Raw genomic sequence first — 26,873 nt, 5'->3', positions numbered from 1 at the left:
CAATCACTGCCCTTTTCTTTTGTACATTTTCATAGCTGCACTGGAACAATTACTTGTAAGTTTGGGCTTACTGTAGATGTTCACAGATTTGGACTATTGTATACTGAATGTAAGTGCAGATGTAAGAAAGGCTTGGCCCTTTTTAAAATGACAACAAATTTTAAATAATAGTTTGCAGCAGTAGAGTTAATTGTATTTCAATTATACAAGAGACAGGAAAGAGACATTTCCAAAAATCATTCAAATTAAACAAGCAGCATCATTGTCCTAATTCTCAATGTAGTGTGATACATTCTCTCCCTTGATAAAAATTTTTCAAGTTTTTTTTTTAAGAATATACTTGTAGTTTAAGTACAGATAAAAGTCTTGGAAAATCAGGATTTGATACATTTTATTTGTAACAATGTTAAAAAAAAAACCTTTAAAGAAATTTAAAATCTCAATCATGAGAATCTGGAGGTTACTTGTTAGTACTGGTCCTAATATCGGTCAGGTTCTTGCAGAGTCTCCATCTCCTTTGCCTCAGGCTTTGCACTATCAGCCCTCCTGGATCTGCCACTGTGTGTTTGTGGGACTGAAGAAAAATAAAGCTGGAGACAGCCAAGAGCAAACTGGACGTACTCAGTCCATAGGAATATGGACCAAGGCAGTGGTGAGTGTAATGTGGTCACAAGCTACAGCAAGGGATGGTCCATTTAAGACATTTTTCATAGGAAGGGTGGTCAGACACTGGATCTGGCTGCCTGGAAAGCAGCCTGCAACCATTACACTTGAAAATGTAGTACTTCAGCTACTTAATTCTTAACACTAAATGATCCTCTTGGTTAGGTGCCATATTTCTCTTTAACAAGTGTTCTTTCGGACCAACATCCACAGTGAGAATTTCTGGTTTCTTATGACACTGGCTACACACTGCATTACAGACAATTTCAGGTTTGTTTTCTTTAATTCCCCCTGCAGTACTACTTCTCATTGCATAATACTCACCAACTGGTTTAGAGTGTCTTTTCTGAAAATCTGTTCATCTTTGATTCCAAAAGGTTTTCTTAACTGACCAGCTGTCTCATTCTCTCTCATTCTAAGGGTAACACACATTTAAAACAATTTCTGATCTTAGAGGATTTTTTTTGTCTCTAGGGTGCATGCATCACTTATAAGAACCACTATTAGCTATAATCACCTAAAGGCAATCAAAATTATTAATCAGATAGCTATATTTTTCCCTGTGCACCCAGTGTAGTATCAGTAACTATGGTACCACCATACCACACCATACACTATTTCATAGTTCATGTCTTTTGATCATCTTCATATAGGACATTTTAGATGTTAAGTTAATTATATCCATATAGCTCCTTTGAGATGGAAATTAGCTTGTTGTGAAAGTGAGGAAATACAGCTTTCCAGAAACATGTGGGAACAAGTGGGATGGGAAAGAAAAGCTGCACAGAAATCTGCAAGAATACTACCACTACAATTTTCTGAACAACTCAAGGAGGAGTAGGAAGAGAGGAGAAAGTAATTAAGTAGACTTTTGGTGTTTCCTAAGACGGGTTAAAAAATAATATAAAGAGGGCCTGTCCCTGTCTTGCATTCATTCAGTTTGTTTCTTCTTCCAGCTATCACACCCTTTGCTCCCAATTAGAGGTAGTAAAATGGCATGGGTGCTAACTATATATACCAAAGCAGAGAGCAAAGTCAATTCTAGCTAGAACTACTACTAGACACCCTTCCATTAGTATTAGTGCAAAAGATTAATTGTGAAAGGGACAGTAATAGCAGCAAACTAAGGGCTAAAGGCTTATTTGCCAGCCTTGAGCACACTTTCTATTTGACACATAGCCCAAACGTTTCCTTCTGGACATCTGGAAGTGCATACAAGTTGAATGCTTACGGCTTTTAGCAGATCCAAGATGTTACCAATAGTTTCTCAGTTCCAATCTACTCTTCTTTTTCAGCTCCTGTAGCCTTGCTGACATGAACTGGCCACTAAATTTGACTGTATGACTGGCAGAACTCCATTTCTCTGTAAAGTCTGGCAAGCCTGGCCTCTTAGCCTCACTTGTCTCAGTTATTGCACCTTCTAATTTTTATCAAGATCCAGAGAGATTCATAGTTTTCTTCAGATAAAGAAACTGGAGTAGAAAGAATATTTGTTTTTTGAAGGGTCAAGGAGCAAGCCTGCCATACTTACAGAAAATTTGATTTTCCATCTCTCTGTGTTGCTGAGCTAACAAACTACACTCCAAATACCCAGTGTTAAAATCAAGAAAGTCTGATCAAGCATTAATATGGTTTCAAGGCTTCAAGAATAGAAATCTATAACATGATAATGTTGCCAAAATTAACCCTCACTTGCACAACCTATGACAATAAAAAGCAACAGAATTATTAAGTTACCAGTAATCAACTTGATTTTTATTTTATTATTAGGAAAAATGCTACAAAGGCAACATTCCCATGCAACTGGAGGAAAAGTTCAACCTTCACAAAGATTACAAGATTGGTTCATATTAATGCATATTTAAAAATTCCATTAGCAAAGGAAGTATCTCTCACTCTCCAATGTTCCCAATTCTTTGGTTAAAGTACTGCTGAAAGAGGCAATTCCATAACAAACCTCTTCTATCCTATAGGAAGGAGCCATTTATCCTTGCATACTCCATAAGGTAAATGCATGGAATACTGCATTTGTACTGCATCCATCTGCACCCCTGCTTTGTTCATGCTGTCTTTTTTTACCATGCAAATTTCAGCAAATAATGTAGAATTTTACCTTCCTAAGTCACTGTAGGCTGTCTTACAAACTCTGTCCAAGCCTTTCCAGAGGTTTTCATTCTGGTTACATAAATTTCCCCCAACGCATTTCCTACCCAGATGGCAAACACCATTTGATGAATGAATGTTCTGCAATCTGTTCTTGTGATTACACTTGTAAAACTATTACAAAGTTTACTTGTAAAAACGCAGTAACTTTCATAGGTTACTGTCACCAGATTTTTTTCTATATACAATTGCCTTATGAAAGTTAGCAGGGAACCAGGAGCAATCTTGGAGTAGAAACACAGCCACAATGATTCCTGAAACCTCTCCAGTAATTTTTTGAGCTGGCTCTAGTACAACAATCACAGTCGTGTACTTTTCATTGAAAATAGACACTGAAAAAGAGCTGTATTATTGATGTTAAATGTAAAAATAATTGTTTTCATCACACAGCACTGGGACATCACCTGTTCAAGACTGTACAAAGGACAACAGATACTGAATTTAAGTGGCATCACTCATTTTTCTCATGTATAGATGGACAAGGAAAGTAGCTCCCACTATTTCACACATCTCTTTCTCTGGCTACAAACAAATGTGCTAAGGGCTTTACTGATACCAATATTTGAACATCCATATCTCATTCTTCTTCAAGCCTATTATAGCATCACCCAGAAATCTTAATTTTTGAGAGTAATAGAATGAAACTCATCATAGCAAACATATATCAGAGGCAATTCAATTAATGAGCATGTGTTTGCCTGAAAAATCATTATGCAATATGGCCAAACACCAGACATGACTTAAAAATGCCTTTATTCCTTCTACAAGGAAACCATGCTCTTCCATCTGATTTTGTCAGACAATTTGTCAGATGAGGATGAACTTTCTATTCTTCACACACTTCCTGACATTGTGTTTGAACTCTCTTAATCCATACAGATGCTGGAGACTGAAAATCCCACTACTCTGAAGCCTTTCAGATTCAGAGTGCCCTTTGTGTCCCCATTACTTTAAAAAATTATTCTTACCTACTCTGACACCCTGAGAGTTTAAGGTGTGTCCCTAAGTAACACAGAAAGTTTCCCAGGAAGCCTTAGGAAGAGACACCTTTTCATCTAGAAGCATTTTTCCAGAACAATCACCATATATTGCTGAGGACTTTTATAGGAGGGGAGGAAATGTTACTTACCAGTAGTCCTGTTTATTGCAGTCCTCCTCTTCCTCCAGCCTACAACAGAGTCCTTACACTAAGTGTTACGGCTCCCACCTACCAGGAAGCAAAAAAATTATCAAACAAAGTCATTAGGGAAGCACCATCCTCTGCACTTCCATCTCAGTTACCTTTCCATAGCATGGAGACATACACTGTATAAGAGAATTTAGGAAAACTTTATCACCAAACTGTAACAAAGAAAAAAAGGAAGGTAGTTGCCTGAGGTATCAGGAGGCTGGAAGGAAGTGACTAGTTGATGATTTCTCTCCTTCCCTCCTACCACACAATTCTTAAATAGAAGCCTCTGCTGAAGAAATCAGAAAGAAAAGAAAGGCTACTATAAAGTTACCAGAGGCCATTTGCATGACATTAGGAGAACAGCTGAACCTCAATGGGGAGTAGGAGGATACATAGGAATGGTGTTTCCTTGCTATTACAGACATTTACTGCTTCTGCTACAAGAAAATGATGTGCTACTGGGCCAAAAAAACCTTCAACTATCTGCAGCATTAAGCTCTATTGGCTACTGTCCTTTGAACACTACAGGTACAAAAGGACTAAGGATTATCTATTAATTATCTAATTATTAGAATTATCTAATAATTCTAGAGGAAAGACTGGACAAAGAATTGATGCATCTAATCAATCTTAAACTATTCTGTCTGAACCAGTGTACCACTAAATTCTTTTAATTGCATTGTATGTACATAACTTGTTTTAAAAGTTCTGGACAATCATGTCATAGTTACCTATGTTGGAATTCCTGAAAGTATTTGCTAAATTAATCTAATCTTTGTAAAGAGGGGGGAAAATTACCTATTCTCAGAGATGTTTGAAGAAGAGGAATGTAAAAGGTATAGACTAGGGCAAAACAGTTTTTATGAACTGTGTGAGCTGATGCAAGACAATTTACCTGTCTAAAATGAGGACACCTGACAAAGCTGTCATAAGGTTTCATGCCTCTAACATGCTTTTTCCAAGTATTACAATTACTTTGTCCAAAAAATGTTGCTTATATTTTGAGGTAAACTTACAGGCATCTCAGCTGCCAAAATTAGTGGCATTATCCCACTTGAAACTCAAATCTCGCAAAGGTATAAAAAGCTTAGCTACAGACAAGAGGTTGATGTGATGATACATAAGGTGATAAAACATGAGTAAGATCATCTTTCCATTTGAGGTTCACCTTTCCCTGGTGCTAACTTTCTTGCTAAGGAAGTTTCTCTTTCTGAAGCTGAGAATCGGAAATGACCCACTGATCCCACATAGGATATCAAGTTTTCAAGGATAGTCACATATTAATATCATTTACAGAAACATTCTCTAAAGCCAGAAAGCTTAAAAATAGTAGTTCCTTCTATTTTAGCTCTGCAGCACATGCAGTTGAAAGCAACAAGCAACTACTGGTACTTAAGGGCAAGATGAGAAACAGTGAGAAAACTTGTCATGATTCGGCAAAATAAATCAAATCAGAGAAAATATCCTGTGTTCCACAAAGTATCAAGACAAAGACAGCATGTCAGTAAAGGGTCATCTGTAGTAATTATTGCCTTGAGACACCCAGAAAGCTGGTTGCACTTAAGGTGAGAATGGCCCAGACAACACCCCACTAAGGTGAGAATTTTAAAGGAATATAGGCTCTTCTTTACAAGGACAATTCCTGAAGAGTATTCTCACGGAGGTAACTCAAAATGTTGGAACTTGATTTACCTGAAAAAATGGAGTCAGATGGCTACATCTGGGCATTAGTATTTCTCAGACAGTGCTTAAGAACAAATCTCAAAATTATAGTAACACATAATAAAACACACTCAGAATTAAAAAAAGAAATCATGGCAAAGGAACATTAGGAATTATATTAAATGGGGAAGGAAAGATGCATCTAGACTAAGACCAGAATAAAAACAGAAGCAGTACCCACTCTTCTTGTCATAGAAAACCACCCACCACCCTTAAGAAAATGGAAAGTCTTTGCACATGGAATTAGCCAGGACAACTGAATTGGAGTTGAAGGTTCCCAGTTTGAAGACAGAAGCTAAATACCTCCAAAACTTTAAAGCTGAATAAAATACTTCTCATTAAGCATGAAGCTTAGATTAGAAAAAAAAAAAAATGCTTCCAAGGCACTAAAGATTTAAGCCACACTATGTGTTCAAAAATCTTGAACCAGTAGGTACTATGAGAATTAATAGGAAAACACCAGAAAAATCTTCAGGAAAATGCCTAACCAATGCTTGCAACAGGTGCTGTAAATGCCACTCCACTCTCTCCCTCTCTGGCCAGTAAGCAATTATGCACAGTAACTGAATGAGCATTTCTTCACATAGATGTGTTGACCCAAGAAAAAAAGCCCTCAAGTAGGAAATACTATGGTTCTTCATCCTGAGAGAGTGCACCTTACCATTCCTTAGTACCTGTCTTATCAAATGCCCTCTAAACACATTTGTAAACCATCAGGCTGCCAAAAGCCCTTCAACAGGTATTTAGCAGTACGATGACTTTCCAGGATGCCAACATCACTTGCTTCTGTTAGACATCAAGTTTCTATCACAATCAAAAGAAAAGAGAGCCCTTAAATTCCTAATCCACAGCTGAACATTCTGCCTCAGAATTAATACCCTTCATATCACTCAGTCATATCTTCTGTACTTTCCCTGTCACTGATTTATATCATCCAGAAAGAAGGAAAAACACTTTTTTTATTCATGATGACAGGGATTCTTCTCAATGCTCCTCAGCAGCACAAGCATCTTGCAGTTTTCTCAGGACTGTTTTTCCTAGTACTACAGCTACAGAATTAGGATTTTTCTTAAGGACTGCCTTCTTCACCTTCTCCTTTCTTCTCAAAACTGCACAGAATGTCCACATCTTTTCTCTGCTATCTTCTTTAAAGAAGCACATTCTTTAATGTTCTGGTCACATTAGTAACACCACTTCTGTTACTTCAGTTCCTATCCCTTTCTGTGCACCACACCAGCTATAAACACACCTCAACCCAGGCTTATGCTGCCAACTTTGTCATTTATTTAGTTTCTCACTTCTGCTTTCATATCTAAAAATTCCAATTCTTGGCCATTCCCCTACCTGATTCTTTCTTTAATTAAAATTCCCATTAACTGGCATCACTCCATTTCTTACCTGCCCATTTTAATTTTCAGCCCCTTTTCACAATGTTAACAAAAAGCATTTACAGAAACTGACACTCTGCATCTTGAAGGAAGAAATTTCTGTTCATGTCTTCTCAGATGGAAGCAGCACACAGAAGAGAACTTCTGTGAAGGAGCATCTGCCTCCCAATATCCAAACAGAAGGTTTTAAATTCTCTGTTTGAATTTTGCTTTCTTGTAGCTATGTTCTGGTTTAAAATTAACTTGGAGGAAGGACACCCCTTAGAGCCTTAACCTCCCAAATACTACCATCAGACATCACCTCATTTACTTTAGTCCCTACGAGCTAACAGAGGTTCCATCCAAGTTTAACAGAACAAAATAATAAATTGCCTAAAAAAGCCTTTTTGTTTCTCAAGGTTTACTATAACTAAATCAGATACTACAACATGGAACCATTTTATCAGGAATTGCAACACCAGAAAAGCCTGGACTGAGTAAAATGCTCTTGAGGGCTGTTCAATTGATCTGCAGAAGAGGGGGCAAGTATTTGAGAAAGTATTTTTGCTTTTGTTAATACCAGCTAAGTTTGTGAGAGAACAAAGAAGTTATGTGCTTTAAATATAGTGACTCAAGCCTTCAAGAATCATATTTGGAAACACTGAAATAAATGATTCCAGACTCTACTGATAACATGCAGCTCTCCAAAATAGGAAAAAACCCTTAAGTACACAATATTTCATGTCTCCCTGGGATACAACCATTAGGGACCTAGGCAAAACTTCCACAAGTTTCTAGTAAGTGAGATGAATATCTAACACCTGAAAGTACTCAGAATTAAGCTTCTGAAGATGTGTGGAGTCAACAGTATTAACTAATGAAAAAGTGTATTAGGATCTTCAAGCAGGGGAAGGATTAATTCAGAGGCAAAACAAAACCCAAAGCATTTTAAAGTTCCTGTGCATTTTTTCTAGGAAGTTATCAAAAGGATAATGTCTTTAAAAGAAGTTACAAAAATCTACTTTATGACTCAAAGGGCTCTCTTCAGCTTATGAAGAAAAGAAAAAGGTAGTATTAAGTTTTTCCAGTACTGTGTAGAACAAACATCATACATGATTAGGAATCAAGAATGGGTAATACTGGTGACATTTTAAATTTCCAGTACTTCCAGTGACAAGGACACACATATACTATCTAAACCTCGTATTACCTTTTCTTAACAAGCTAGCAGTTAATCAGCTAGGCTGAGACAAGAAATGACAGTAAGAAAGACTTACTCTGTCCAAATGCAAATTTCAACTCAACTAATAAATTTTAATTTGCATTTGCAGTAAGCTAAACATGTGGACTACAGCAGTTAAAATTAATTCACCTGACACTCACCTAGCTACTATCAAATCACATATCCCTCCAGTTTAGAAAGAGACAGTAAATCAGATTACAGAAATATTGAAAATGGCTTGTGCAGCAAACACTTGATATTTTTAGCAAATAATCACCAAGTTTTAAGTGCAGATCTAAGACAATTTCATACACACTTCCATAGATACTTCATAAAATAATTCCCTCTGCTGATAGAAAAGCTATGTTTTAAGAACATTTGTGGATAAGTAGAGCTGTTGCTGCTGAGAAATCTTACTGTGAATGGAACAGAAGAATATACCATAAGGAAGAAAGCCAGTCAAGAAAGGCAGTAGCCTAGGGAAAGGAATTTCTTTGATTATCTGAAAGAAATGGAAAATTGTAGATTCAAGACAAGAAAGGGAAGAATTGTTAAAGACAAGATGATCAACTTAGCACCATTCAACTTGACAAGCAAACACACATTTTTATCTAGACAATGTAGTCCTATTGCAGGACGGCTAAAATTAAAAGTTCACAGACAATCTTATTTTTTTTCAGTTCATGTAGTACACTTACCAGCATTTGCTGCACAGTGAATTTCATTGATGGATCAGTTGTACTTCCTCGCTAAAGTGCTTTGAGGGGAACTCAAGTGCATCCTCTTCCTCAGTCTTTGAAGTGTTTACCTGTACCACCAGCTTGGGAAGTAAAAGGCAACAGGCAGGCAATGCAGACAGGAATGAGGCTGAGTACAATATCATATTACTCCAAATATATTTTAGTGCTGCTTTTCAGCCCTTAGAGACACAAAGTAAATGTTTGTTGTTTTGTTGGTTGTTGGCTTATGTTTTGTTTTGGTATTTAACTGAGGCTTCAGATACTATTTAAAAATGCTATTTAAAATTGATTTGGAATTAAGTCAGCAACATATCTATTGACAACATAAGAACAGATCATCTGATATCATATATATTACATGCATATACACATAAAACAAAGAATTCTTAATAATTAAATTATTAAAATTATTGGTGCTATGACAAAAAGCAATTGGAAAACTGCTGATATTAAATAAAACAGCATCACTATTAGATAATAATGGGAGCACATTATAATAGAAATGTTGAGGAGTGTGGAATTACAAAAAATAATTATGTCTGTATAAACACATCAGAATAAAAAGAATTCAAATAGTAGTGGAAATACTACAGGTGAAGCCCAAGACTGGCAAAGACTTGCTCACAATGCAGAGGGAGGGAAGTATTTAATGGACAAAAAGCGAGATTTATTCAACATTTACATAAAATATTTTATATTCCAAAAGTGACTAGCAAAGACAAAGCTACTCTGTGGTCTGTCAAACTTATCAATAAAGTTGTTTCCCAAATCCAAACATCAGATCTGCAAGATGAAGTCATTCACACAAGTATTTAAAAGAACTGGCAAGGAGCTGATTTGGGCTTCTTCTTTTTACATTACCCATTGTCATGTTAGAAGGACAAGGGTGCTACAAGTTTGCATCTGAGCTGCTGACTGCAACTAAGGAAGCTTTCAGCATACTAAGAAGTTCAGGAGCTCCCTGAGTGCTTGGTTTTCACAGTATAGATTTACAGGTCTGCTGACCTAGCAAAAGTGATCTGCTTCTTATATAACCTGGAACTTAAAAAAATAAGGAAAATCGACTTTTTAAAATTAAACCTAACTGTCAGACATCTGCACAATACTAAATATGTATGACCTATATATGATTATAGAATATATATATATATTGTATATATAAATATGATCTAAACATGACTACAGAAGATCATAATACTGGGAATTAAGTTTAGTCTCCAGCTCTTCTCTTTAAGGAAAAAAGAAGAAGAAAGATAGTGGTTGTTGCTTCTCCTACCTTCTCCAACTTTTTAATTTTTTTTTTTGGTGGTGGTGGTTTTGAGGGTTGGGATTTTTTTGTTGTTTGGTTTGGTTTGTTTTTTTCCTGGCTACATAAGTATAGATATAAAAATATTATGGACAGGGATAAAATTTATCCCATACTTCCACATGCCATTAGCAAGGAGTGACCTTGGTGTAGTATCAAAGTGGGAACATTTCATAGTTTCTGGGGAAATACAGCACAGAATAAGGCAGATAACTTTAATACAGAGGAAAGGATTTTATTGTGGAAAGTTGACTTCTCCCTCAAGTGTTAACTCTAGAGGTGATGTAAATGAAACAGAAGAATATAAAGCTCCCTCTACTATCTACTAAGTTAGCACAAGTGTTAGTATGTAAAAGAAAATTACTACAGGCAGAACAGGGTAATAGATAAATGAAGAAAATTAAAGGAGAATCGATTTCTATCATGTTTGTTGGCTAACCAAGAAAAAGTCTCCAAATCAAGCTACCAAAAATGTAACATGGATTATAATAATCCATTTGCTACAACAGAAGCTTCAGAAGTGAAAACACCAGTGCACCGGTACCATAATTTGCACTGAACACTCGCTCGTGATTCAGCCTGTGTTTTCCAGACCAAAAGGCTGGAAATACAGCAAGACAAAAACTCAGTATCTGCTGTGAGGAAGTGTCAGAAACCTAAAATCTCTCTCATTAAGAATGTCTAGACAGCAAATCAGCGACAGGGTAACATTTATGTCTCTTCCTCAATTCTTAAGATTCTCAATACATCATCATTTTTTAAATATTTTTTGGTTTTAATTTTTATTTCCTGTTTTATGGATTAATAATGAAAAACAGACATGCAATTGAATTCCTCTGTGATCAAGACTTGTGATGGGAGCAGGTGAGCAAGCTGACTCGGTGGTTATCTTTGCTGCCATGCCTACACATCACTGTGGAACTGCAAATACGGAGGTATCTTCAAGCCACACACAGTGGAAGCCTCAATCATTTCATCTTTTTTTTTTTGTTGTTTTTTTTTTTTTACATTAAGAACCACAGTTGGTATATGAAGTTTTTAACAACAGAAAAAGAAACTGTATGACATAACTATATTAGACATGTTTCATGTTTTCACAGATAAAACATCTGCACATTTAGCATTCCTCTTGTTGAGTCTTAATGGGGCAGGGAAGGCAACAACCACTGGTTATGTTTGGGATAAAACAACACTACTATCACCCTCAGGGAAGGGGGTCAGAAAGCTTTTGGAAAATACATTTCTTGCTTGGCTCGTTTGTTCTTGCACAATTCTTTGTACGAGCCCCAGCTCTGCTGCTGAGGAGCAGCTGTGGGCTGATCCCCCTGGGAGGACTGGGAGGGCTGTCAGTAGCTTCAGCAAACACAAGCACTCAACAGCCATGGCCTGGTTTTCATCTCCCATCCTGGCCACCCAGAGCAAAGCAGGGCTGCAGGAGGAAAGGCCACAGAACTGCTCTTCAGCATTCTGTGACCTCCTTTATGAGCCTTGAAAACCCATGCTGAGAAACATTTCTCTGCAAGAGTGATGATCACAACATGATCACTTGTCACATACAACACTAGGGATGGATCTTTACTGGGAAGTGGACTTCAGATACCTTCAGCAGCTCTAAATGCACAATACAAACTCTCATAGTTACTTCCTCAAAGCTAACTGAAAGTGATTATGGGTTTATTTGTTTGGGGTTTGTTTGTTTTTGGTTTTTGGTTTGTTGTGTTTTTTTAATTCCAAAGAAAATTCCCTTTTAAGGGACTTACCTTCTCCAGTGCCAATGAATCCACAGACTCAAGACTGATGGAAGCCAGGGACTGCAGAGATGATAGACTTAATCCACCTGCTAAAAAGGATCATGCTGGAGCTGGTAAGAACCACTGGCTGCACAGTCCAAATCTAATTTACTTAACTCAATGTGAAAACCCTACAAAACTTTACTTGGTCTGCCTTCTTGGCCAGGCAGAGCCACAGAAGAAATTTGAAATCAACAGCTTAGGGTGACTGACACCCATTCTCAGGGAGTACAAGACACAAAAGACCCATGTATTCCTCCCCTCCCTAAGGCACTCTCCTAAGTGAGTAGAAAAGAATATCCCACATCCAGCTATATTGCAGAATTATAGCACGTACATCCCAGTCAGCAATTATGTCTACTGTGAACTAGAAAAAACTGGAAGGTTGAAATTAAACTTCTTCATACAGAAGCTGGCAGGAAACTTACTTGAACTCTTTTCTCCCCAAGCTGAGAAGACCACAACCACAACGTGAAGGTACAAGCCAGCACTGTCAGTCTTCACTGTCTTTCATTTCAGAACAATATAAATATTGTCTGTCATCATTACAGGAATTCAGCAACACCCTTCCTCAATAAAGCCCACTGCATTCATACAGTCTCAGAAAAACCCTCTATATCTGGACAAAGCCATTTTTGAAAGCCAAGCCTCTCTTCAAGCAAGGGTATTTCCAGTGTCACCAGACAATATAATCCAGTTTTCACATTCTCCAAAACAAGGCCCAACATAACCCAAGGCTGATAGCACAAGGTCTTTTCCCTCACTGTGGATTTCCAGCTCTCCTCCCTAAGCAGACAACCCATCAGGACCCCACACAAGACTTGGGACACATAGAAGAACTTCTCCTCTATTTTAGTCATCTTCTAATCAACAAGACAGAAATACACCTTCATCTCTAATAATGCTTCTCGGAATGCATACTTCATGGCTATCTTTTGAATTATACTTAGGGTATTATCAATAAAACAGTATTTTCAGTGCCTCTACATGCCCACAATGTTCCTCCCACCCCACCTCAGTAATCCCCTTTGCCAAAATGATATGATTTGGATCTCTGAACTCCTCAGTATCTGAGGGCTGGTAAGGCTTGCTTAAGTAGTTATTTTCCCTCCACTTCACTGCAATAGCTTCATCAGAAATCATCATCACTTTAACAGTTAATAAAATTATATCCAGGCACCACTGTTGCTCATAGTTCAGCTTCTTAGTCCAAAGTTGCTCTCATCACCAGGTCAGCATGCTAGGCTGTGTGCTGCCTTAAATGACACTATTAAGATTCACCAAGCATCACAGATGTCACATACCAGAGCTGTCCAGTTGCCAAGGCTCAACCACCAGCTCTTTTCAAAATGGAAGAGCAAAGCACAGAGTCAACACATTTCTTTCTAGAAGAAAGACTGTTTTCTATGCACAATTTTAAAAGAAATGACATATTCTGGTTAAAAAAACCCGCAGACTTTTGCTATTCAAATGGCTATCACCCTAACAACCAACCTCCTCATCAACTTGGAAGAAATATCATCTTCAAAATACTATATTGAGAAGGGTAGTAGTAACTTCAAGTAAGGAATTGGAGGCAAATGTTGGAGGTAAGTTTAATAACAATCTATAGTGTGCATAATTACCCATAGCCTTTACACCACAATCGGCTGAATGACCTCTGTGGTACTGGTTTGCAGGTAGCCATGAGATACAGCTGGATGACAAGAACAGGATACCAGAGAGAAACCATACACAGTTCCAAACACCAAGATTTTCAGGCTTTTCTGTCAGTGTAGTGTATTTTTTAAAATATATTTATAGTATAAACAGCTTTTTTTTTTTTTTTTTTTTTTGTGTAGAGGGTTTATTTTAACTTATGTTAGACAAACCTACTGCCAAAATAGCACCTTTCTGCAAAGTTCTTTTTGGCTGTTTTTTTTCTTCACAGTACTTCCTTCAATGTTCTGTTACATACTCCACAAAGAGTCTTAAGTCCAACACTATTAATTTTAAGGGAATGGTCAAGACAAACCACCATGAAATAAGAAACTAGTACAATTCCTTCAAGACACTACATTCAAAAGGTCGTCTCATCTTCACGATTATTCCAGAACTACAAAATAAAATTATAAACTATACTAAAAAAATGGAATAAGCAGCTACTAAACAAATGGAATAAAGTGGGATCCCTTAGCATTCCTCCACAGGAAGACAGAAGTACCTGTACTAAACTGCACTGTTCCAGCAGTGTCAACTGTATAAAAATTCAGAGAAGGCATCACATTCTGGTGATTCTAATCCCTTCTGAAAACTTTAATCAAGTTGCTTTGAAATCTGACACTTCAATTTTAATCAGTATTAATATTCCAAATTGAAATCCCTAGATGGTGTTCCTACAATACAACACCTACAAAAAGAAACTCATACTGATGGTTTTAGATTTGTCCTTCAGTATTTGTCAGCCTCATTATTTAGTGTCCACCCATCCAGTTCTTAATTAGAAGGGATGGTGTACTCATGAAATAGATCACAAAGATGTGGATGCCTTCTGGCTTGGTCTCAATGAATCCCCAATGCAAGATGAGGACTGTACCTCCTGTATAACAATACACAAATAAACAACAATAAAGGTAGAACTTGTCCCATCACCCAGGACCTAGACAGCCCTCTATTAGTAAATATGCAGGCAATGCACCTATTATTGGGCTGTCCTTAGCCACCTCCTTAACTGCTGTGAAAGTTAAAACAGAAAGAAAATGAAACTGAAATAATCTCCCACACTATACGGATGACAAGCACATTGCAATGGAAGATCAGTACTAAGAGGAACCTTAAAGGGAGTCATTAACAAGTATTGCTGCAAGATACATTTGTTTCCAAGTGGTAGCTTCATTCCGGTACAAACATCTCACTGACAGACAGGAGCCACTTCACAACACCGTAAGTTTCCAATACTCAAAAATCACACCTTCCACCATCAGTTAAAATTCAAGCTCACCATCTCCATGGCCCTTCCCCTGTCACCAGTCCTTACAAATGCATTCCTCTTCAGCATCCCTTTGTCATCTCCCCATTTCTCATTTATTAACAATAGAACCAAGAAATGGGGCAAGAAGATCCTGAGGTGACACCTAAACGCACGCATCTGCTTTGAGTAGTAGGCTTGTCAGAAGGGTGAGGAGTCTGAATAATCATGGATATAGAAGGCTGAGAGTCCTGCATGTTTCCCACAACAACTGCCAATATGAGCCCTGGTAGGATAACATCTACATATCCCTACTGATGTCTGTTCTCACACACAGCTGAGGAGTATTTTCAATATACTCGAGGTGAAGAATCAAGATGCAGGAAAAGACATCCACAGAACAGATGCATGGGTTCTGCCACCTAGTGGCACCTAGAGCCTGAAATTATTTTCTACTACACCTTTCTTACCTTTATTTATTTATTAAAGTTAACTGAAAGCATATGACAGCACAAACCAGAAAACAAATGGTTTCACTGGCACTGAAATTACCAAGCCTGAATTTCATTTTCTAGCACCCTAGACGAGACTTTCACTTTTCAAGCAGCTTGGACACTCACAGTAACTTCTCTACATCCCTCCTGCAGCTCATGCAGATTTTTTTGCTGCCTGGTATTAATATTGAAGATAACATTTGTGTAGGCTCCCTCATAGTCAGCTACACATTTTAAGTACTTACAGTATTATAGTATCGTTGAGGTCCCTATGGATTTGGTCTAACTGCAGGAATCTTACAAATCTCAAAAGGAATAATAGGCAAGGAACAGGGAACAGCAGAGACTGAGAGGCGAAAGCAGCAGAATGATAAAAGCTCCATTTCCTCACAACACCATCTGCATTGCTGATTGTCAATAAAGAATCTTTGTCCACCCCAACAGTGCTTAAGGGATTCCCCTGCCCAGTTCACAGCATGGACCCACAGCATGTCTTGTTGAAGCAACAGGGACAGGGACACAGAGGCAGAAACTCCTTAAGGCAGGCAGTGAAGCACCCTTTCTGCCAGGCCATAAACTCAAAAGCCCCCTTTCCACTTGGAATTCAAAGCCAGAAGCACTTTAATGCCTAAACTAGGTCAGCCTTTGTTTACACAAAACATGGATGAGAAAGGAAGTATCACTCATTCAACTTAGTATCAGTCCAAACCACTGGACTACAGAGCACTTTTTTTTTGTTGTTAAGAAACAAAACCTTATCAAAGCCACATCTAAGAGCACATCTCACACAGAGGTCTTAAGGTATCAAACAACTCTTTTCTGTGTAAGACAGATATGATTCCTCCACAGGAGTACTGACAATGTAATTTGAAGTCATCTCATATTCTTACTAGGCTATATCCTCACAGATGCTTTAGGTTCCAGCCTCCATTTGTTAACTTTTGTAACAACCCTGGTAAGCCATAAGCATTTCCAAGCTACATCGACTGCGGATTCCCTAACAAACATATATTTTAGTTACACTTCAGGAAAAAACAAACAAACAAACAAACAAAAAACCCCACAAAAAAAACCCCACAAACCCCCCAGCCAAAAACCAAGCCAAAGCACCAACAAAACAAAACAAAACCAGTAAGAAAACCTCCAAAAACATAAGCAAAATCACAAGCCATATAGTAGAGCAATCCCTGTTCTTCCCCCTCCGGTGGGGGTTTTCCCCCTTAAGGGGTTGGGAAAAAGGGGGAAAAAAGGAAAATCTGACATAAGAGACCACAAGTGAGTCCATACTGTAGAGCTAGTAATGATTCACAGATCTCTGCTGGACTCTTACCACTAAACTAACACCATAGAGTTTAGTTATGGAAGTTGTAGAATCTTGATACTAGTATCTTCACCTGGTTTCCAAAAATGAACAGTTCATTAAGAACTTGTGTTTCAAACTGCCATACAGCAAATTAATACACATTACAGAAGACCCAAATCAGAAAGATGGAAAATGCTGCTTGGCATTACTCTGTCCCTTACTAATTTCTGCAAGAGGTCTGCAATGACAACTGAGAAGAAAAAAAGATCAGACCTACACGAGTAAGTGTGCCAAAGAGCTGGAAGCCCCAGCTCCGATGGCGAGAATGTCAGGCATTTCCTCTGCTGCTGTATGTGACTGCATCTCCTGGCCAAAGGTCAAAATTAGATCTGAGTTTCCAGTTTTGGGGTTTGGTTATTTTTTGTTTGCTTTAAATCCAGCGAGTGTTTTCTTTGCCCTTCTGAAGTTATATGCTAGAGCCAAACAAGTTTAACATTGAACTTATTAGTACATTCATTTATAAATGCCATTTCTGGTGTATGTATCTGAAAAGTTGTTTAAATTCTAGCACCTTAAATGTGTAGATTGGTTCATAACTATGACAATGATTTTTTTAGTGTCTCTAGAACAAAGATGATAATAGAAAAGCACAATCTGTTCTCTTATTAACTGAAGCTAAGTTAGTGAAAGCCTTCCAGACAGTACAGCAGAATTCACATCTTTTAACATGAGTTGACCTAACATATCTGATTCTAGATAAGCTATTTCATGTACATCACATAAACTTTATTTGGTGAATGAGGAAGAAAGTTCTTGGATTTGGACAGCAGTAATTTTTAAAAAATAGTTTGAATACAGAACACTTGAGGGAATCTAGAACAACAAAAAAGAGAACATGAGCAGCAATTCAGGAGGGGTAGAGCTACTGCTCATTGGCACTAAGGTTTATGCCTCTGGGGTTTTTTTGAGAAAGCCATTCAACCCTGAGGTCAGTGCTTTGCCTATGACACTCACCCTCTCCCCAAGTATCTGTGTGTGGGAATTCTTGATCAGTAACTAGAAGCAAAGACATGCCCAAAATATATTGACAGTGAACAGAGAAATGTCCCAGAACTTGAAGAGCAGGAGTTTTATTTTTAAGCATCCATAGGAGGGCACACACATACCACCTACACACGGGTTCAGTGTGGAAGGATTCTGGCCAGAGCACTGTTCTCACTGTCACCAGAAAAGGTAGAACCTGGAAAGCCCATTTATAACTAGGTATTTTCCATACCCTTAAACTGAAGTTTGGACTTGGAATGTTTCTACTATGAGCTGGAGCCCTGCTAACACTCTGGGGCAGGGGGAGAAACTCTTCTCAGATACCTTTGTAAGAGTTTTAGGCAGAGGAGGTAAGAGGAGGTTTAGGGGGCTGGAGAGTACAATCAAGCAACACCTGCTCATATGGAACCTATCAGGGCAGAGGAATAGGCAAAGTGGAGTAACATGCTCAGAATAAAACTTCCTGCAGTGAGTCAGGATGCCCATGGCAGATTACACTTAAACTGAAGCAGTCAAAAAGATGACCCTAGGACTCTAAACAAGCCCATCTCAAACCTCTTGCTTATGGAAGAGGAATCATCTTTGCAGACAGGTGCAGGAAGCCCAGAACAGCAGTGCAGGGTTATGCTTCCCAGCTACAGCCTGGTCACTCCATAGGCACAGAGTCCAGCTCATTCAGGAAGAGCTGACACTTTCCCATCAGGATCTTGATGGCTTCACTCACCAGCACATCTGGAGGCAAGATACCTGTAGATTCCACTGAAATCAAAACCTTGCTCTACTTAAGAGTAAGGGCAAGTAAAGTTACTTATGCATCCTATCTGCAGCCTGTTCTGAAGTAGAAGAACTAGTGGATGTTTTCTAGAAACATTTCTTTCTTTTCTCCTTTTCTCTACCTTCCATCCTCTGCAAGGAATTATCCAACTTAACTGAAGTGTCTCTAAAACCTAACTGGTTCACCAGTTCTTGTTTCAATCCTTGTCTCCACCTACCCATCTTACCACAGACAAACATTTGGCTGATAATGGTTCATTATATTGGACAGAGTAGATTGATCCTGTGGAAGCTGTATAATTTGTTCTAAGTAGACAGAATAACAGCAAAACATTCCAAAATAATTCAAAGCAAATATCTGGATACAAAGAGCCAAAATAGTTTTACACCATGCTAAACAGCTATTTTAGAATTCAAAAATGTTGGAAAATAATTAAGAGACAACTTGTGAAGCCCAGTGAAGATGCTGGAACAGAAAAGAAGTTCATTTTCCAACAAACTGTTAATCACTGTTTACTAAGAGAGAACCATTGTATCAAAATTGCTGTACTGACCAGTATGTCACTGATACCACTATCACTGGATACAGCCACCCTACAGTCACTTAGTCAGTATCAATGCTGCAAGTATTGAAACAAGACTTGCCCTGTCAAAACAAGACCTGTGACCTAGCTCACCCAATGCCACAGGAGTATAGCTTCCTGCTAGTATGCAACATTAGCCTAATATTTACACACCATTCAATTTGAGATCTTTGCTCAGGTCCCTTCTGTCACATGTAGATAACTTTTGATCCTTAAAACAAACAGTGCATCCAGGAAAGTTCTGCTAGAAGTAACTTACTCCATTTTCTCTTTCTATTTTAACAAAAGTTAAGGTCAAAGACTCATTAAAACCTGTAATTTGCTGCTACAACTATGTAATGTGTACATACAGCTATGCTGAAAAACTAGAATAGAATAAATCCAGCTCTATGTCCATAAATATGTATGTCCACACATACTTCAGCACAACCAACTTGTCAACATGGAAAAGAACATTTGGAAGGCATTGAGCTTAGGAAAAGCAAGATCCCACCAGATGCAAGATTCCTGTCTTGCCCTTTTCCTCCTCTTTTAGAGGCTCCAGGTACAAAAGGTTATCTTGTATTAATTTCAGATTAATGCCAGTAAGCATTTGAAACAGAAAGGCAGGAAGAATGCTCCTTTGTCTCTAGGAACAACCACGCTTTGACCACCCATAGTTATCTACAAAAGTTAAGGTTACACGTCTGTCCACAGTAATCTCAGAAACTGCAAATTTGAAGGAAACTGAAGTGCCACAAATTGAAGATCTAGTACGTTCTCCATAAGCATTACATACTCAAGGCATCTGGACATAGAAGGAAAAGCACAGGTGGCATCTTCACAGCAATTCATATAAGCAAGTGTAGCACAGAAGGAAAATAAGCTCAGTTACTGTACCACTCATTTATATAAAATGGAAAGGGAAAAAATAAAAGTGCAAACATACAATAATGGTAACAATTGTAATTTCTGTGATGCTAACAATAATTAACAATTCTAGAGTTTTGGGGTTTTTTTTTTTGACCAGCTGCTCAAGTTTCAGGTTCTTTCAATTTTCCCTCCTAGCAGTTCCTGCAATGTGGTGTGTGTGCCCCTTTAATACAAGCAGCACTATTCATAATCTAAGCCTAAAATTAAGTATCCGGCCACATCAATACAGAAATACGAAATTCACTGTTGCCTTTTCATCTTTCTGAAACCTCTTTAAAGTTGTCTTACTGTTAGATTCAAATTTCATGTCACAGATGTTCTCTGTGTGCTAACTCCTCTTAAAAATAGGACATGCTAAAACAGCCAATGCATTAGCAAAAGATGATACTTCCTTGGTTAGGGAACAGTTCTCTGAGGAGCTAGAGACAGAAAAGTGACAAGTCCTGCAAGTTTAACATTGTTCCAGCACACTGTGAAGGCACTGCCAGATGTGCTTTTGTCACAAAACTCTCTAGTCAACTACTGAGCAAGTTTTCTTCCCTTTTGGTTTTTGTAAGATTTCTTTGTGTATCCAAATTTATATCAGTATTACTGATCTGTAAGATTTCCACATCAAATGTTTTTAACTTCTATATATATATGCATTCAGAAACAAAGCCCAAAAGCTATACTGATGTTTTTCTCACTGCTTCATGTGAAATTTTGCCTTCAAATGCATTTACTTGGCTCTCACAAGCATATTCAAGGGTAAAATCTGGACCTCTGCCACAATCACATTCCTTATTGCAAATACATGCCAACCTTCAAAGTTCAGTTATTTGAGCAAAAACATACGTTAATTGTTATGGGAGAGGAATGGAACGTGTATCAGAATAAGCACATTTGAAATTATTTCACTCCCCTCCTTGCCTGATAAATCAGCATACAGCTGGATTTATTCTGTTCTAGTTTTTCAACATAGCTGCAGCCGCTAAGACCACACAAGTGAAGTTTTAACACAAAATCAAACTTAACAACTACCAAATAAGCATTCAGAATAAAATTGCCTTCTCATATTTGTTATTCCAGGACTGGTCTAACAGGTATTGCAACATTTGCCAGTATAAAGTTATTCAGTTACATGTAAAAAATAATGGAATGCAAGAAGTATGTTGCAATAAGCCAACTTCATAGATGCCAGTGAATTAAAAGGCTTTTTCCTTTCACCTATGAAGGACAGCAGTGAATAGCTCTGAGAGGTGCAAGCCAAGGTAACCAAGTAGCAATTATTTAAAAGTAAGAGTTTCAGTAACTTGGTATCAGCAGCAGGTTTTACATGCAGAGAAATATGCGAGTCAAGGGTATTAATTTACCTATGGTATTAATCACACCTCCCATCAAAAACAAAAACAAGAAAGTACATATTTTGTGCTTCACATGTATTTCAAATAAAACAAGTTTTACATGAAAAAGTTTATGCTTTTGGTGGAGTTAGAAGTGGTAAAGAAAGCCAGCTGTTTTTTCTTCTTAGAGCTCAGGAATATATTGACAGAACTTGAAAGAGAGTAAAAACCTTTGCTCATGCTGGTGGCACTTACGCTCTCCACAGTACTGGAGAAGACCTTTGTCACAGCACTAGCTGGGATTATCAAAACAAACACAACTGCCAAAGTACTTTGAAGAAGCAGGAGAAGTCCAGGAAGTCCCTCATCTTGGAGAGAATTTGAAGACTGAAGTTTTTAGTAAACCCAGCTGAAGAGACCCCAACCTGAAGTACAGCTCACCTAGTGAAGGACTGGATGCCTCTGACTCACAACTTCCCCCCCTGCCCAGAGGAAGAGAAGATAGTTGTTCCAGCAGGGGATGTATTTTAAGAAGCAATTCATCATTCCAAAGGCCTGCCACTGCCCTTAAAGAGGCAAGGAGGCAAAGCATTGCTGCCTTCCCATGGGCACCTCACCAGGGCACAGATCTTGACCCACTCTGGGAGAGGAGAAGCAGCAGGATCAAGAACATCCATAGGTTCCTGTTCTTTAAAGCTCTGTCAGGCTATCAGAACCACTGCCACGGTCCAGCATAGAGGGACAGGAAAGTGCTCCCAGAACTAGAATGCAACCTTTGAAACTAGTGAGGCTGGGTCACTTCAGGTACTGACTTCCTAGTGACTCTTCATACATGCTAGGCAAGATTTTGAGAGAAGTGGGCTGGCATCACACAATAAGTTTTCAATGTTATTACCTACCTATGTCCTATAAATGTATTTGATGAAAAAAAATTACTTCCTCTCTCACTTCCCTCATGCACAATCCTCAGTGCCTTCCATGAAGTCTTAAGAACTGAGTCTTCTGTACTGTCTGCAGTTTATTCTTAGCAGATCATGACTGCTAGAATGGGTAGATTATTAGACTTCTGCCTGCTAATCTGGCTCAGCAGACAGATGGCATCTCCTCACTTTCCACTCTGGCTGCATTTTCCACTGTCCACTCCAGCAGTCCAAGTTCTACCAAGCTGTCACTAGTAGTAGTCTCCTGAATAGAAACAAGCTCAAGAACACAGGATTTCCTGAACCATATCAGAGCAGGCACTCATCAAGACAATAATCAAAAGCAAAAAGCATTTTAAACAAACAAAAAACCCACCCTGACACAGGAATGTATTATTATTATTTTAGGTATGTGATAGCTTTTCCAGACAGTTTCTTTCTAATCCTAAATGTGTGCATTTCCTCATAGTAGAATGGTTCACAACTTCTACAAAAACTTTCTGTATCAGAAGTTACATGCAGAGAATCAGGGACTGGTGAGGAATATATAGACCTCCAAGGCATAGATATGCCTTATGCTATATGATACTATATTCAAGTCACAAGTCTTTGAACATTTACAGTATGCCAACACAAAGATTAGTTAGAAAATAGTTATCAATCCTTTCAAATTCAACTAATCCTACTGTTTTCCTGGAAAACAAGGGCATGGGGTAGGAACAACACCTGCAGTACCTGTATTACTGAAACCTCACATTGACCTCTCAGTACTTTCTCAAAGAGACAACAGTAACACTACGTAAGTCACATACATTTGAGCAGAGATTAAACCAGATTCTCCTCATTACAGGCTTCCCCAGTTCAGGAGAGAGCAAGGCTTTGGGAGACAAAATAAAGAACATGATTTTCAGGCCCAGTCAATACTAAGCAATGTGACATTCAAGCCCAAGAAGCATGATTTTGGGTAGGAGTAAGAGACAAAGTGGTCTTATTTGCCTCATGTGGCTTCTTTTAAGTGAAATGGAGAGCAGACAGTATGAAATAGGTAAGCAAAGAATGCAATAAAAGGAGGAAGGGAAAGGTAAAGGCAGAAAGAAATAGGAGGAGCCCAAGAAGGCAGGCAGACACGAGACAACATGGGAAGATCCTATATGAAGTTAACAAGAAAAATTTGGGTTAGCCAAGTAAGCAAGCTAGAACTGACATCAAGCCCAGAAGGGAAGACCACACACAGTCCGAAGAGCTCAACTCTAAGACAAACGAGATTAAAAGATGATGACTAGAGAGGCACTTGAAAGGGAAGGTGAAAGCACAAAAAGACAAGAATCCAAAGTACAAAAGCTGCAACCCCATAGCACATACTCATTCATATCTGTAAATGGAACTCAAGATTGTGGCTCTTTGCCTGTTATTTATTTGCCAGGTGGTATTTATGGAAGAGATTCCACACCTGCAAGCAAAGGTACCTTTCAGTGAACCATACAGGTTGACAGAGCTGGCAGCTACACCTAACACAATGCATTAGCTCTGGCATCTCCTGTGTATGACTATGAATACTTAGCATGGTTGGGACAGCCTACCTGCACCCTTCCCTCTTCTTTCAAGGAAAGAACAACAAATCCAGAAAACCCAAAAGAAAATAAAAATATGAGAGAGAGAGAGACATGCCACTTAACTAATTTTAATCAGAACAAGTAAATCACACTGATCTAGCACCCCTAGCCTCTATAATACCCTTTCCTCACTGAACTGCTCAGGAAACAGAAAGACAGGCCCTCAGTTAAATGAATTTCTACAGACCAACATAACTCCCCATAGCTATTGAACTTTATTGAAATTGCTAGAGCCAGATTTTCTTGAGGTGCCACAGAAAACTACTAATCATTAAGGGTCCAATTTGTCAAATATTCTGTAAAGTTATGTATCTATTTCAGCTGTGCTTTTGAGAACAATGCTACCAAAAACACGGAGTTCAGTTGGTAGGACCTTCACCCTTTCTGATTACCTCCATAATTAAAAGGAAAGCTACCTTACCCTTTTGCCCCCTACCAGGAGGGAGATAAGTATGTCCCCTTACCTCAGTTATGTTATGGAAGTTCATCAACATGTGAATGATACATAAACTTATAATGAATATCAAATCTTGCAGACAGACACATGGCACAGAAGAACACAAAACATCGATTGCTTAGGAAGTACCCTCAAAGTAGAACGCACATAAAGTAGCTCCTTAGATGGCACTTTCCTTCTTGAAGTTTTCTTCAGAAATTCTGATTATGGTGTATCCACCATTCAGGTGCTCAATTTATGTCTTTTGTGTATTTAATTATCCATATCAGGAATGGTGAGGGGAGGGAAGTCTGATACCCTCCCTCAGTCCCACTCTCCATGGCATCAGATTCTGTTAGACTATTTCAAGATACAAATTACTAGTTTCAAATCCTCCTGCTGTTATGTTTAACAGACTAGCCAAGAGAATGAAGTATACATCAATACTTTGGATTTCAGGAAAATCTTAGATATATTTAACAGATCTTGTGAATCACCATTTTTTACATGACACTACAGTTTAAGATGTAGCTTGCCATGAGTAAATGGAAAGAGTTCTCTATTTTAAACAAACACCACTTTTTTATACTACCTAAGTCATGTTTCAGGTAAGCTTTCCAAATGGATTGATTCAAATTTTAGATTGTTAACTTTGAAAACCTGAAACACTTGGCAAATACTGGCTCAAACACACAGTGGCTACCCTAGTCTACACCAAGAGGCTTGGCTTGCTTACCAAATAGGCATGTGGCCAGCACAAAGGGAAAAAAAAGTTACTTCTTTCCCATCAGGTTAGGTACAGCATTTTATTTACCTAAACAAGCAGTAATGCATTTAAAGAAACAACCTCCATAAGCAGTCAGCATTCAATTCCTAAGCCTAGTTGCAGAAAGAGGAAATAAGCACTTGCAAAGAAAAACGAGGCAGATTTGACTGACTACAACTGTCAAAGGCAGACAAATCAAAGTTGTGCTATGACTTCTGCCCTTCTATTACAAAATATGGATGGATTTAACTTCAAACATCCATCAACCGATAGCTGGAAGATGCAAATGCAAATTCCCATTCTTATGAGGAAAAGCTAGACTTTTATGACACTAAAGTTATAACTATCATGTTTCTGGTATTCAAGAGTACTATTGTTGATTCACCACTTTAACCCTTCACACATAGGAAGGACAGTTGATTTAAAATCAACACTTCCTCAACTCTTCTACAGATGCTCTGTAGTCTGAGGCTTTGGAAAGACAACTTTGCCAACACCTCACAGCCTACTCCCACCTACCCTCCTCCCCACCCCCACCCCCCAAAAAAAAACACCAAGAAAGAAACCCAAGAAAAATATAAACAAAAAAGATAATTGCACTTCTGAAAAACAAGTGTTCCATCACTGTCACAGCAGACAGTAAAAAACCACCAATAAAGAAAACTAAGGAAAAAATAAATAAAAAAAGATAACTGCACTTCTGAAAAACAACTGTTCTATCGCTGTCACAGCAGAATATTGTTACCTCGTGGTTAAGCTTAAAACACTATTCTTTTTAAAAATGGGAACTTAAAACAAGAGGTTGCTGATAGCAACTCAAAGAATCAATGTGCTTTAGCTGTGCCATTCCATCAAGTTCATTTATTTCAAGTCTGCAAAAACCAAAAAGGCATCCAGAGCAGATTTTCTTAGCAAGTTAAACACGCTGAATTGTCATACCAACAGAAGCCCTGCTGAACTACTACAAACTTAGTCACACCTTCACAAGTGAAAAAAAAGAATGGTGAGTAATATTACTTAAGAATCCATATATGCTACTGCTATCCACTACAACAAAAAAAAGGCCAACAAAGGTTGTGCCTCTCCTCTTCCTTGAAGTAATAAAGCCACAAAAACCCCACACAAAGCACTTGTATGCCTTTATTCACCAACATCATGACTGACCATAATGAACATGTTTCTGCCAGCTCCTTTTTTCCCCCCTCACAAAATGTCCTTCTTCAAAGTCTGTAGCTCAAAAACAACTTTCTTATCGCAAAAGGAATATGACAGATGACATCAGATCACACTTCCTTTAACTCAGAGGCAGTAACTTTAACTATGATTAGTAGCCTTATAAAGTCATTTACTTTTGCAATCTGACTTTAAGCATTGGTTTGTAGCAGACTAAGCTGGTTTACACCACTGATCAACTTTAGCATATTCCTGGACACTTTGGAATATAAACAGTAATTGCAGCACCATAGAAATGGCTTTGACACTTGTTCAAAACAATCCTAGAAATAACTCATGGGAATTTCATTCCAACTGGATACATTTAAACCAACTCATTTCCAGTTCAGATGTAAGCAAACAAAAACAAAAAAACACCAAAAAACACAAACAAAAAGACCA

The 26,873-nt window shown here is 38.2% G+C and overlaps 1 protein-coding gene across 1 annotated transcript in view; it reads right to left on the bottom strand.

Annotated features, from left to right (window-relative positions):
* Positions 1-26,873, bottom strand: part of CRIM1 (cysteine rich transmembrane BMP regulator 1) — a 157,966-nt gene that overhangs the window by 116,349 nt on the left and 14,744 nt on the right. The gene's annotated exons all lie outside the window — the stretch shown is intronic.

Source organism: Heliangelus exortis, chromosome 3 (genome assembly GCF_036169615.1).
Source record: "Heliangelus exortis chromosome 3, bHelExo1.hap1, whole genome shotgun sequence".
NCBI lineage: Eukaryota > Metazoa > Chordata > Aves > Apodiformes > Trochilidae > Heliangelus > Heliangelus exortis.
Note: the sequence above shows the minus strand (reverse complement) of the source record. Positions and strands in the feature narration are given on the sequence as shown.